The 11,039-nt window shown below is 40.6% G+C and overlaps 1 protein-coding gene across 2 annotated transcripts in view; it reads left to right on the forward strand.

Moving 5' to 3' along the window:
- Nucleotides 1-11,039, forward strand: part of SMIM15 (small integral membrane protein 15) — a 444,121-nt gene that overhangs the window by 409,311 nt on the left and 23,771 nt on the right. The window lies entirely within an intron of this gene.

An 11,039-nucleotide genomic window follows, 5' to 3' on the forward strand; every position in this document is an offset into this window, starting at 1 on the left:
GAGAATAAGAGGCAAAGAGTTGACTAATCTGGGGTTATGAGGCAGAGCAATGAAAGAACCAGGAAGATTCTTTGAATGACTGACTGACTGAAGAAATTCATATGCAAAGCAATAGGGAAGCCAATCTTATGAGAGTGAGAAATGGTTGAGATTGCAATAATAAGCAAGACAGAAATAGGAGAGGTAACACATCGTCAGCCTGTCAAAATAGGTCACACTGTCTGGGGTTGTCAGTAATCCAGCCCTGTATTTTACCCCCACCCCCCACCCTGATCCCATTAATCAATCCTTGGGTTCCTACTGAAGCCACCATGTTTTATTTAAGAATATAAAAATTTCCCTGTTGCAATGGACATAGGCTGATGCCTATCAACAAAATAATCCTGAACAAGATAATAGATGGTAAAGTATTTCAAGAGGCAAAGAATGGGAGCATCTTTAAAGTGGGCAAAGCCTTTGTTCATAGCCTTTGTGTGAGCCATGACTGAGTAAAAAACATTGTTAAATACTGAATTAAAAAACAACAGAATCAGACACTAGTGTCTCCATAAACTAAGATTTCACCATGAGTACTCCCGAATCCATAAAAGGAAAACATCAAATACTTTTTCAGAATAAGGACAGGTTATAGGGCTATAATACTGAGCAAAGGATATGGGGAAGGAAAGGTGCTTCAAACATTTTGGCTAGCCCAACCATATATTGGAAATGTATGGAAAGCAGAGGGCAGACCCAGCCTTCTCAGGAAATGCTTAGAAATACAGTCTTTTAAGAAAACCCAACTGGAGTACACCAAAAAAGCAGGCCAGGAAAGTAACAATGAAAGATATAAAACCACACAGGGGTGTATAGGTTAGACAGAAGAAGGGCACTGACTCCATGCATGTGTTTAGTATGCAACTGAGCCAGAAAAAGATAACTGATGCCGTGTGGTGGAGGAGGTAAATAAGTGCAACAATTTACAAGCATCTAGACAAGCAAATATGTGTTTGTTTTGTAGTTCATAATACCATAAATAGTTCAACACAAAAATGGTGGAGACAATGAAAGAGGAGTGAGTCTGGCCCAGTTAGGATACTGAAATACTGAAAATCAAGGCATGGCTGTGAATTTAGCAAAATTGTGTCTCTTTTCTGGTGTGTCTGGATTGCTTCTTATTGATGCATCATGGTCTTGTGCAGGTCATGAAACTAAACAAATGCTGTGGGAACTTTCTGTGTTGAGTAATTGATTTCTCAATGTTAGCACTCATTCTACATACCCAATTATGTGTAGAAAACTGCAGCTTGATTCCTTGACTGGTTACTTAGGGTTATACCTTAAGGCTGTCATTAGTAGAGTTTTGTGCTGCACCTGTCAGACTTGTTTGCAAATACTATATGAAAACAAGCTGCAGCAGATTTTAGAATGCATTCCCCCAGCCATAGCAAACTGTAATGTCATCAAAACACATTCAAATAAAAAGGGTTTTGAAATAATGTTACAATTGCCTTAAATCTGGCTTTCATAAGACTGTGGTTTCCAGGTTCTGCTGAGAACATGCAAGAACCCCAGGAAATCTAGTGAGAGCTCCACAAAGCTTCTGCGAGATTTCATGGGGCTCTTGCAAGATCTTGTTGGAGCCTGGAAGCCCCCACAGCTGTGGCAGGGGACATACCTGTGTGGGTGCCCACAGAGGCATCCCTTGAATTCTGCCACCTGAGGTGGTTGACTCAGTCTGCCTCATGGGCCAGCAGGGAGAAGCTAAGTTGCTGAAGGGGTGCATAGCTGTGTATGGCAGTGCCACAGTCAACTGTGTTTGGGGCAGAGGAGGTTGGACAGACCAGGAAAGGGAAAAGCATCATAAACCACTTTGTGCTATCTGTCTTCAGCATCAAAGCTCCTTGTAGAAAATGTTGGGAAACTTCCAAGTTTGAGGGTGCTGTTTTTAAACACCCATGTCAGTTAATAATACAATTTCAGGGTTTGTTCCTGGATGAGAATTAAAGACTGATTTAGATATCAAAGAAATAAACAACTATCTGACTTTTAGAAGACATTTGAAGGCATCCCTGTTTAGGGAAGTTTTTAATGTCTGATGCTTTACTGTACTATTAATATTCTGTTGGGAGCCACCCAGAGTGGCTGGGGAAATCCAGCCAGATGGGCAGGGTATACATAATAAATTATTATTAAATTATTATTATTATTATTATTATTATTATTATTATTATTATTATTATTATTATAGCTTAATAATAATCACTCACAGTTGTTTACAAAGGATGCAAAACCCCAGGCACTCAGTAGCCATGGGCAATTAAAAGTTGGGGCCTGGTAACTGTGTTACTGAAGAGAGTAGGAATCAGGGTTCTTCTTCCATGTAAGCTACTGTCTGTAGACCTGACCATGCTGCTTCCTTTTAATATACAAACATTTCTCTTGCCATCTATCTTCTCCCCTACCTCCACATTTCTACTACTCATTTTTCCACCATGTTTTTTTTGTACATATCTTCCTTAGATCCAAAACACTTCTCTCCATATTTATTTTTTTCTCTCCTTTCCACAATATTTTATTTCTCATTCCTCTCCCCATCTCCTGCAGTTTTAACATGTATTTGAGATGATTAGCAAAATCAAGTGTCCCTCACACTCAATTTTTTTATAGGGTTCAAGTAGGTTCCAAGAATTGTTCTGGCACATCATTGCTCCTCTCCCCCACCCTTCTTTTTGCTGGATTGTGCATGCTAGTTAACCTGCATCTGTGTAGTTTACAAGAAACTCCATCTTGACAGGCCAGCTAGTTTGTATGTACACCTTTGCAGGATCTCAGCTGCATCTCTAACTCTGCCACACCTAATTGAGAGGAGTTTTAATTATTCCACAGTCTCCAGTGCAGGGGAGTCAGGCTGGGGTGAGGAGGATGGGATTGGCAGCAAGATAGCTGGAGGGAATTGGAATACATATTACCTAAGGGAGTGGTATCCTCAGTCTTCATCTACTTTAATTCCCTCGCCAGACACATCAAACAATAACGCTGTAGGGCTTGAAAAAATTGGGGCAAGGCAGCAGGGGCAGTGGGTGGCAGGCAATGACAGCCTGTCTAAATATCTGAGTGGCAGACAATTGAAAGGAAACAACTTTGCTGCATGGCCAGTGCAGGCGAAACTATGTGCGGTAATTAATTGTTGGGGCCGTTTTTGTTTTTAAACAAAGAAAAGTTTGATAATTGGACTAAGCTGCTCGGCCATAGGTGAACTCGGAAGGGAGAATTTATTTGGTATGACATTTCCCAAAGTTCAGTGAAATCCGATTGCTCCCCTGTAATTATAGTGATTAGTTTTAAAACTTGTACCTCACTGCCCGCTTTTTTGCACTGAATGTAGGAAGTGGGGGGAACACTACAAAAGTGGCGGGGCCAACACTAAAGGAGTGATTTGTATTTGTGCTTAAAATGTGACTTGGAGTTTGGAAGCGATAAGCTTCTGAATGCCAGTTCCTGGCAACTGCAAGTGGGGAGAGTGCAATTGCACTCAGGTCCTGCTTGCAGCCTTCCAAGAGGCATCCCGTGAGAGCAGGATGTTGCACTAGATGGGTCTTGGCTTGATCCATCAGGGCTCTTCTTATGTTCATATCCACATAAAGGAAAAATGTCCATTAACATTTTCTGTATATTCTGGATTTTTTTAAAGCCTTTGTGCCCAACAAGCCCTCGCACAGCTGCAAAAAAACAAGAGTCCAATCAAATGATTAGCTTCCAAATATAGAAGACTTTATCTCATCAGAATATACCATTGCAAACAGACTTAAATGCTTGTCCCTCAACGTCCTTTTTTAAAATTACAATAGGCTATTCTTATGCTAACCAAAAGGGCAAACATACAGCTAATTTTCATAACAAGCTCTTTCAAGTGATTAGCAATCTGTAAAGAGATCTGTGCTGACTGGAAAAATACTAGATTCACTGGACTTGCTCGTCTACGAGCTTAGTGGTAGACCATCTGCTTTGCAACCAGAAAGTTCCCAGTTCAATCCCTGCCTGACATCCACAGGTAGGGCTGGAAAACACTCCCTGTCTGAAATCTGGGGAGTTGATGCCTGTCAATGTGGACAATACTGAACTAGATGGACCAATGGTCTGACTCCCTCCCTGTGTTTCTAAGTGCTTGTCTACATTGATTTCCTTACCTATCTAATAATGGTACTATCCATTCTGCTTGATATAAGTTTAGTTCACCGGTAAGCATCTGGGTTTCGCAGAGTAGTTTTACTGACATTTCCTCATAAACATGGAGTCCTGCTTTGTCAATAGGCAGAAAATGAGCTAGGATTTAGTTGTTCCCTTCGGTCACAAGAGTAGAAAGTTAGTACATAGCAGCCCAGGCCTAGATATCTTGCTGTCTTCCTAAGGACTCAGCTACAAAGGTCAATTTATAATGTTAAAATGCATTATAAAAATGTGACACCAGATGGCGCTATAGAGCAGAATCTAAAGTCGCATAGCATTTTTTAAAAGTGTTTTTTTATATCTGTGTAGATACAGCCAGTGCAACTTAAGTGGTGATATAACAACAGGATTTCATAGGAGAGCAAAATGATCTTGACATTTTGAGTTTTGCATACTGTCTAGCAGTCTGTAGACCCAGGGGTCCTGATATACTGACATGTAACCTGGACGTATATTTTGCCTCTCTTGAGTTGCTTTTAAAAGGGCCTTAAAGACTTTTATATTCCAGACTGCTCCAGATTGCTGATTCTGGTGTGTTCTTTTGAAACTGTCATTGTTCTTTGCTTTATCTCTGAAGTCCTGGACTAAAATGTTGGTGTCTTCAGCTTAATGTATTTCATACTGTATTTTATATTTTTAAATATATGATGGTCTTTATGATCTTGCTTTTAAAATGTGTTTATACTAGTTTGGCCTATACTGTAAGGCACTTTGTGTGGAACATTTGCAGAATACTTATCATAAATATGTAAACAAACATCTGTGCATACAGTATATGAAAAATTCCTTGTGGGATTAGAGAGATTGTATACAAGAGGCTCATGACCTGAACAGTTTTCTGTTTGTTTTAGTGGAGGGTGAAACTCTAAATATCCATTGTGTTGATAGCATTCTGACATTTTGCAAGATTGTATTTGTGATGTTTTAAGATATGAAGTGAATTACTTAGGTTGTTTTTTCTTAATGTAAAGCAGTATAGAAATTTTCTAAACTGGCACCGTGGATGGGTCTTACAACCCCTACACAGGCAACTGCAAAGGCAAACAAATAATAATGATGTCATAGGAGCCAACTCCTAGGGGCTTCACCCCCCCCCCCAATAAAATATTCCCAAGTTGATGGGCATTGCCATTCAAATGGTGTATGTGAACTGTGTCCTGGGCCCCTCCTATATTTTATTCAAGTTGGCAATGCCCACTTTATTACCTGGGCCCCTCCTATATTTTATTCAAGTTGACACTCCTGAATGATGTTATTATCTAATGGTACCTCGGAAGAATTGCATCCCCTCCCACATTTTCTTTTGTTAAATTCTTCAAGTTGCATTAGAGTGATATTTTAAAATAATAGAAAAAGAGAGATTTTGTTAAAGATATCTGCAAATAAAGAAATAGAAATGATCTAAATAAAACACATAAGCAGAAATCAGTGGAGCACCCCTATGGTGTGAGCTTTCTGTGTGCATAACAGTAAATGTAGGCCTCTGACAGGGCAAGTAGATGTGAGGGTTTTATTTTAAATCGCTTGCTGGGTTTGACCCATTGAGACATACTTTGATCACCATTACGAGCAGTCTGGAACTGTGAGGGCTAGAAAGTAGTTTAAAAAAACAAAATCTGAACAAGTGCTCAAGTCTTCACCGACCGCAAGTGAGGCGAAGTCCCCTCTCCTCAGCAGCCACTCCATGCAGCCATGAACTTCAAATGGGAGTCACGCCTGCTGCACTGAGATCAGCATTTGGCATTTAATCCGAAAGAAATCCTGAGGCGAGCCTTCCTTGACTCCTCCATTAACTCAGAAATGAGTTTTGCCCCTTGTCGCTTTTATTTGTCTCCAACACTAACAACATTTTCATGGTTGTTATAAACAGATAAGCAAACCTAAAATCAACTCCAAATGCCCCACAATGTCAGGGTGTTTTTGTTTTGCTAGGCTCTTGTTTCCCAGGCGCCAGGCCTGTAGTGCGTTTTTCTTCCTAGTGATTTATGACGCTGCTTTTCCTGTTTAGTTAACGATGATTCTTGACAATTTAACTCAACAGGCAAACTTGAGGTACATCTGAAAAATAAAACAGTCGTTTGAGGGATTCATACTGAGAGGTGATTTACAAGCGCCAAGACTAGCCTCAGTCACTTGGGATTTTGCCACAGGTGCCATTTAAGGTGATATTTTCTCCACAAGTCGAGTTATGGCATCATGCTTTTCTAGCACTCTGGGACACATTCTGATGCCAAGGTGAACTCAAGGAGAGACTAGCTTTTCTAGCCCACCACAAATGCAACAACATTAACCTTATTTAAATTTCTACAGTGGTATCTCGGGTTAAGAACTTAATTCGTTCGGGAGGTCCGTTCTTAACCTGAAACTGTTCTTAACCTGAGGTACCACTTTAGCTAATGGGGCCTCCTGCTGCCGCTGCCGCGCAATTTCTGTTCTCACCCTGAAGCAAAGTCCTTAACCTGAGGTACTATTTCTGGGTTAGCGGAGTTTGTAACCTGAAGCATCTGTAACCCGAGGTACCACTGTAATCCCAATCCAGATGTGCACGTGTCATATATCTCATATATGTAAAGCACATGACTTGCCACAAATAATCCTGGGAACTATAGTTTGTTGAGGGTGTTAGGAATTGTAGCTCTGTGGGAACTACATTTCCCCAGATTCTGTGTTGGAAGGCAGCCACGTGCTTTAAAGGTATGGTATATACACCGCCTCAGAAATAAATGCCTCCAGCGATTACATCAAACTAATCAATATCAGGGTTAGAACAAAGCTGTCTTAGTTATATAGACAAAGTAGAAAACTATTGACTGCACACACAGCATTCATTCAAATGACATGGCTTCTCCCAAAGAATCATGGGAACTGTAGTTTACCAACAGAGCTACAGTTGCCAGCACCCTCAACAAATTTCTGCTCCCAGAATTCTTTGGGGCAAGTTGTGTTTAAATGTACAATGTGTATATGAAGCCATTCTAAGTGTGTTTTGGGGTGAGGAGCTGTCTGGCGGGAACAGGGGCTGCCAGCATGGCACCTGCAAACCTCCCCTGACACACATAGGGTCCTCCCTGAAATTAGGCTTTGAAAAAAGCATTCTGTTGTAGCCACTATAATAAATTGTGTGGGCTTGGTTGCTGTGTGTGTTGCCCAGGCTGCAAATGTGTCCATGGGCCCAAAAAGGTTGGTGATCTCAGGGCCTAGACACTTCTGTTGAAGGCATATAAACAGTTGAAGCATACGCAGAAGATTACATCTGTTCAGCTCTGACGTGAGTATCCGTAACATGTCAAAAATGTGACAGCAGAGGAGTGAGTGCATTGAAGTCATCCTTTCCACAGCACTGGGGCGGAAATCATGTTGTTCCTGTGCCTTGAGGCTTAACTGCTCATTTTTTATGCAGGCTATCCTGTCCACTTTGACTCATCTCCTCACATGTGAACCTAGTGAGGTAAGACTGTCCAAAGTGCCTTTATCTATGTCCCACTGCAATTCCTGCGGTGAACCTCTTGGTATCAGCCTCTTTATGGAAATAGGGAGGACAATGAAGGCCCTGAAAGCCTAGCCAAAAGAAAGGGTGACTATATTTTAGAAAAAGCACCTTTTTATATTCTAGTGTTCAAAAACAGTCGAGTTTTCAATATGCACACTGTTTAAAATCTGGAAATGTTTGCATGACTAAAGTAGAATTTTTAAAACTACAGCTGGTTTACAGATTGGCCTTCTCACATGCTCTGCTCTTCCAAATAGGCTATGGCTTAATAAAACATACACACCAAAATCCACATGACCAACTACAATGGCAGAAAACTGTGTGCTAAGTTCAGAGTTCTCCAGTGCTCTTCATCAGGCTGGATGGTAAACAGAGCAAGAGTAATGTTGGTGGGGAAAGTTGTCTGCTGTTGGAGTCACAGAGTCTGTCCTTAGTCACAGTCTTAAGGTGGGATGTGGGAGGAGATAGCAGGCATTCAAACAAAGATGTGCTAAGTGCTATACAGGTTTTGAGTTGTGCCTAGGACTGCTGGAAAGAAGAAACATGCCATGCCATGGCTGATCCCCCATTTTTAGAAATATAAATATAGTGTAGTAGTTCAGACATAAGGGCAAGTTGTGGTTTTTGGAGTTTTAAGATCTGTGAAATTCAGGTGCTGAAGTGAGCTCTGAGGCATTGATTTTATCTTCTTCTGCAGGTTTTATGCCATGTCAGATTAGATTTTACGGTCTTTTAAGAAAATGATCCAGAAAACTTGGGTGATGGAGTGCCACATAAACACAACAACAACAACAACAAAGGTAGTAGTAGTAGTAGTAATAATAATAATAATAATAATAATAATAATAATAATTTTTTAATGGTTTGTGCTGATGAAAGCAGGAGGAGAGAGCTCATGACCACAGGGCTCAGGCTCATGATACCAAACTATGGTTTAGAATTACATCTAGAATCTAAATTGAATTCTGATGCTAACTGCAGTAACTTTTTGGAGAAAGAGTGACTTCATAGTCTAGCACAGCAAATGGCATTTTGTTTTTTTACAACATGAAAAACTGTCAAGACCGGCCTTAAATTGCTGGTGAGGCACAGCTGAACTCCACAGTATCAGCCTTGCCACAAATGGTTTCATTTTGTGCAAAATGTACCAAAAGGGTCATTACTAGAATAGGTCTGCTAAAGTGCTTCAAGCAAATTTGTGCAGAACAATTCCTGGACATTTGGCTTGTTAAATGTTTTCAAGAGTGTTTTAAAAACTGACTTTTGGAGATGATATATGTAAAAACAAAGGTGGCGGTGGGGACTCAGAGCTGAAACAGAGCTCACTCCCAGCAACTGAGAAGGTAGGCTGCTTCATATTCTCATTAGCCACCTTCATTTAGAACAGTTGTATATACTATAAAAATTACTATATACCTCAGCCCCCCAAAAGACCCTGATTCAAATGTGTAATAAGTCATTGATGAAGCAATATATACATTGGCTTGGATCCTAAGCTTCCACAAGCAGAAGGGTTTAATCTACAGTTGTACCTCGGAAGTTGAATGGAATCTGTTCGACTTCCAAAATGTTTGGAAACCAAAGCGCAGCTTCCGATTGGCTGCAGGAAGCTCCTGCAGCCAATTAGAAGCCGCGGAAGCTGTGTTGGACGTTCAGGTTCCAAAGAACGTTCAGAAACCGGAACACTCACTTCTGGGTTTGCTGTGTTCAGGAGCCAAAACGTTCGACTCACAAGGCATTCGGGATCCAAGGTATGACTGTACTCATGTTTGTGACTGAGATCCAGAGGAGGAGGCCATTTTTGCCAGCCCACCCCCACCAGCTCTTATGCTGCTCCAGAGGATGCCCAATTCATTTGAAGCAGATTTTATGGGAGGGTTACACATTAGGTTGCAAGGGCAAGGGACCATCCATAAGAATCACCTCCCTCCCACCCAGCCCCAATTCCACTGGTGGGAGTGTTACAGGAGCAGAACTCTGCTCAGAATATGTTGCTGCCTGCAGGAGCAAATTTAGGGTTCCAGCCATGGTTATTTGTTCATAGAGTTTGCAGGTCTTGATTTATTTCTGATTGAAGATGTCTGTGCTGGACTACTATATGTCCATGTATAGTTGTACAAAAATGATGTACTAATTATAAGTAGGACATGACATTGAATGCTAGTTGCACCTTTACAAAAACCTTTTCAAAAGGGTTAGGGTGGTGGTTGTTTTTGGATGGTAAAGCAAGGTAAATATACTTCTTTTATGTGTAGAGTGACCTCTGAAATGTCTTCAGTCCTCCCCCTCCTGAATTTTATTAGTTAATCGATAAGACATGATACAGAGTATGGTTGTTATCATCATAATCGCACCCTTGAGAACTTTGAGGCATGAACTATTACCTTTTGATAACACGCATGGGAATGGCTTCATTTAGATTATGAGACAATTTTATAGGAGGGGGAAAATGGGCTCTTCTGTTGAAGAAAGATGAAGCTGGCCATTTAAAATTAGCAGCCATTTCTATTGAGCTGATAGATTAACTTCCCCTTGTAGATTGCTCAAAGTCAAACAGAACCCATCCCCCTGTCTGAACAGCTACAGAGGAAAAGCCATTTATATGTGACATGACTGAAAGTCACTTTTAGCTTCATATGTATGCCTTGAGGATAATTAAATTGCAAATATGAAGAGAATGTAGCAGCAACAAGATGACTAAAATGGAAAGATGTGCACTAGAGCATTTCCTCTGCAATAAGACTGCAGTTTTACATATCACTTGTTATATGAAATATACAGCATACTCACAGCTGCTTATTGCAGTTTACTTCTTATCTTTTTTAATGTGGGAGATGTAAGAGTTTGATCTTTCAATGGAATTTTATAAAAGGTCGAAAAGAAACCCTCACTGAGTCTGGGTCTGGAACGATACTGTTGGATAATAAGTTACAACAATTACTGGTGCTGGAGAGGATCAACAAAATTTTATACAACTGTGTGCTGGCGCTTACAGGCAGTTTCCTTTTGCAGTTTTGATGAACATTCATGCAGCTCATTTCACAGCCTCAAATGTTGTTGAAAGCAACTACTGAACATCTAACGTGCTCTGCCAGTGCAAACCCTACACTAGGCTGTGAATTCTGCATCCAAGAAAATCTGCAGAAAACAAATTGTAGATATGTCTGACAGAAGGTGACCCCGCCCCCCTTTAAGCATTAAATGAGAAAAGGCTGATCGCGTTATATTCCAAATTAGAACTTGAAGCAATGCCTAGCAAACATTTGGATGTTTCATTGCCAATATTCTGAATTACAAGTTATTGTTCCTTTGTGTGAGCACCACATCTGTACAAAGTGTC

This window comes from Podarcis muralis, chromosome 11, assembly GCF_964188315.1.
Source record: "Podarcis muralis chromosome 11, rPodMur119.hap1.1, whole genome shotgun sequence".
Taxonomy (NCBI): Eukaryota; Metazoa; Chordata; class Lepidosauria; order Squamata; family Lacertidae; genus Podarcis; species Podarcis muralis.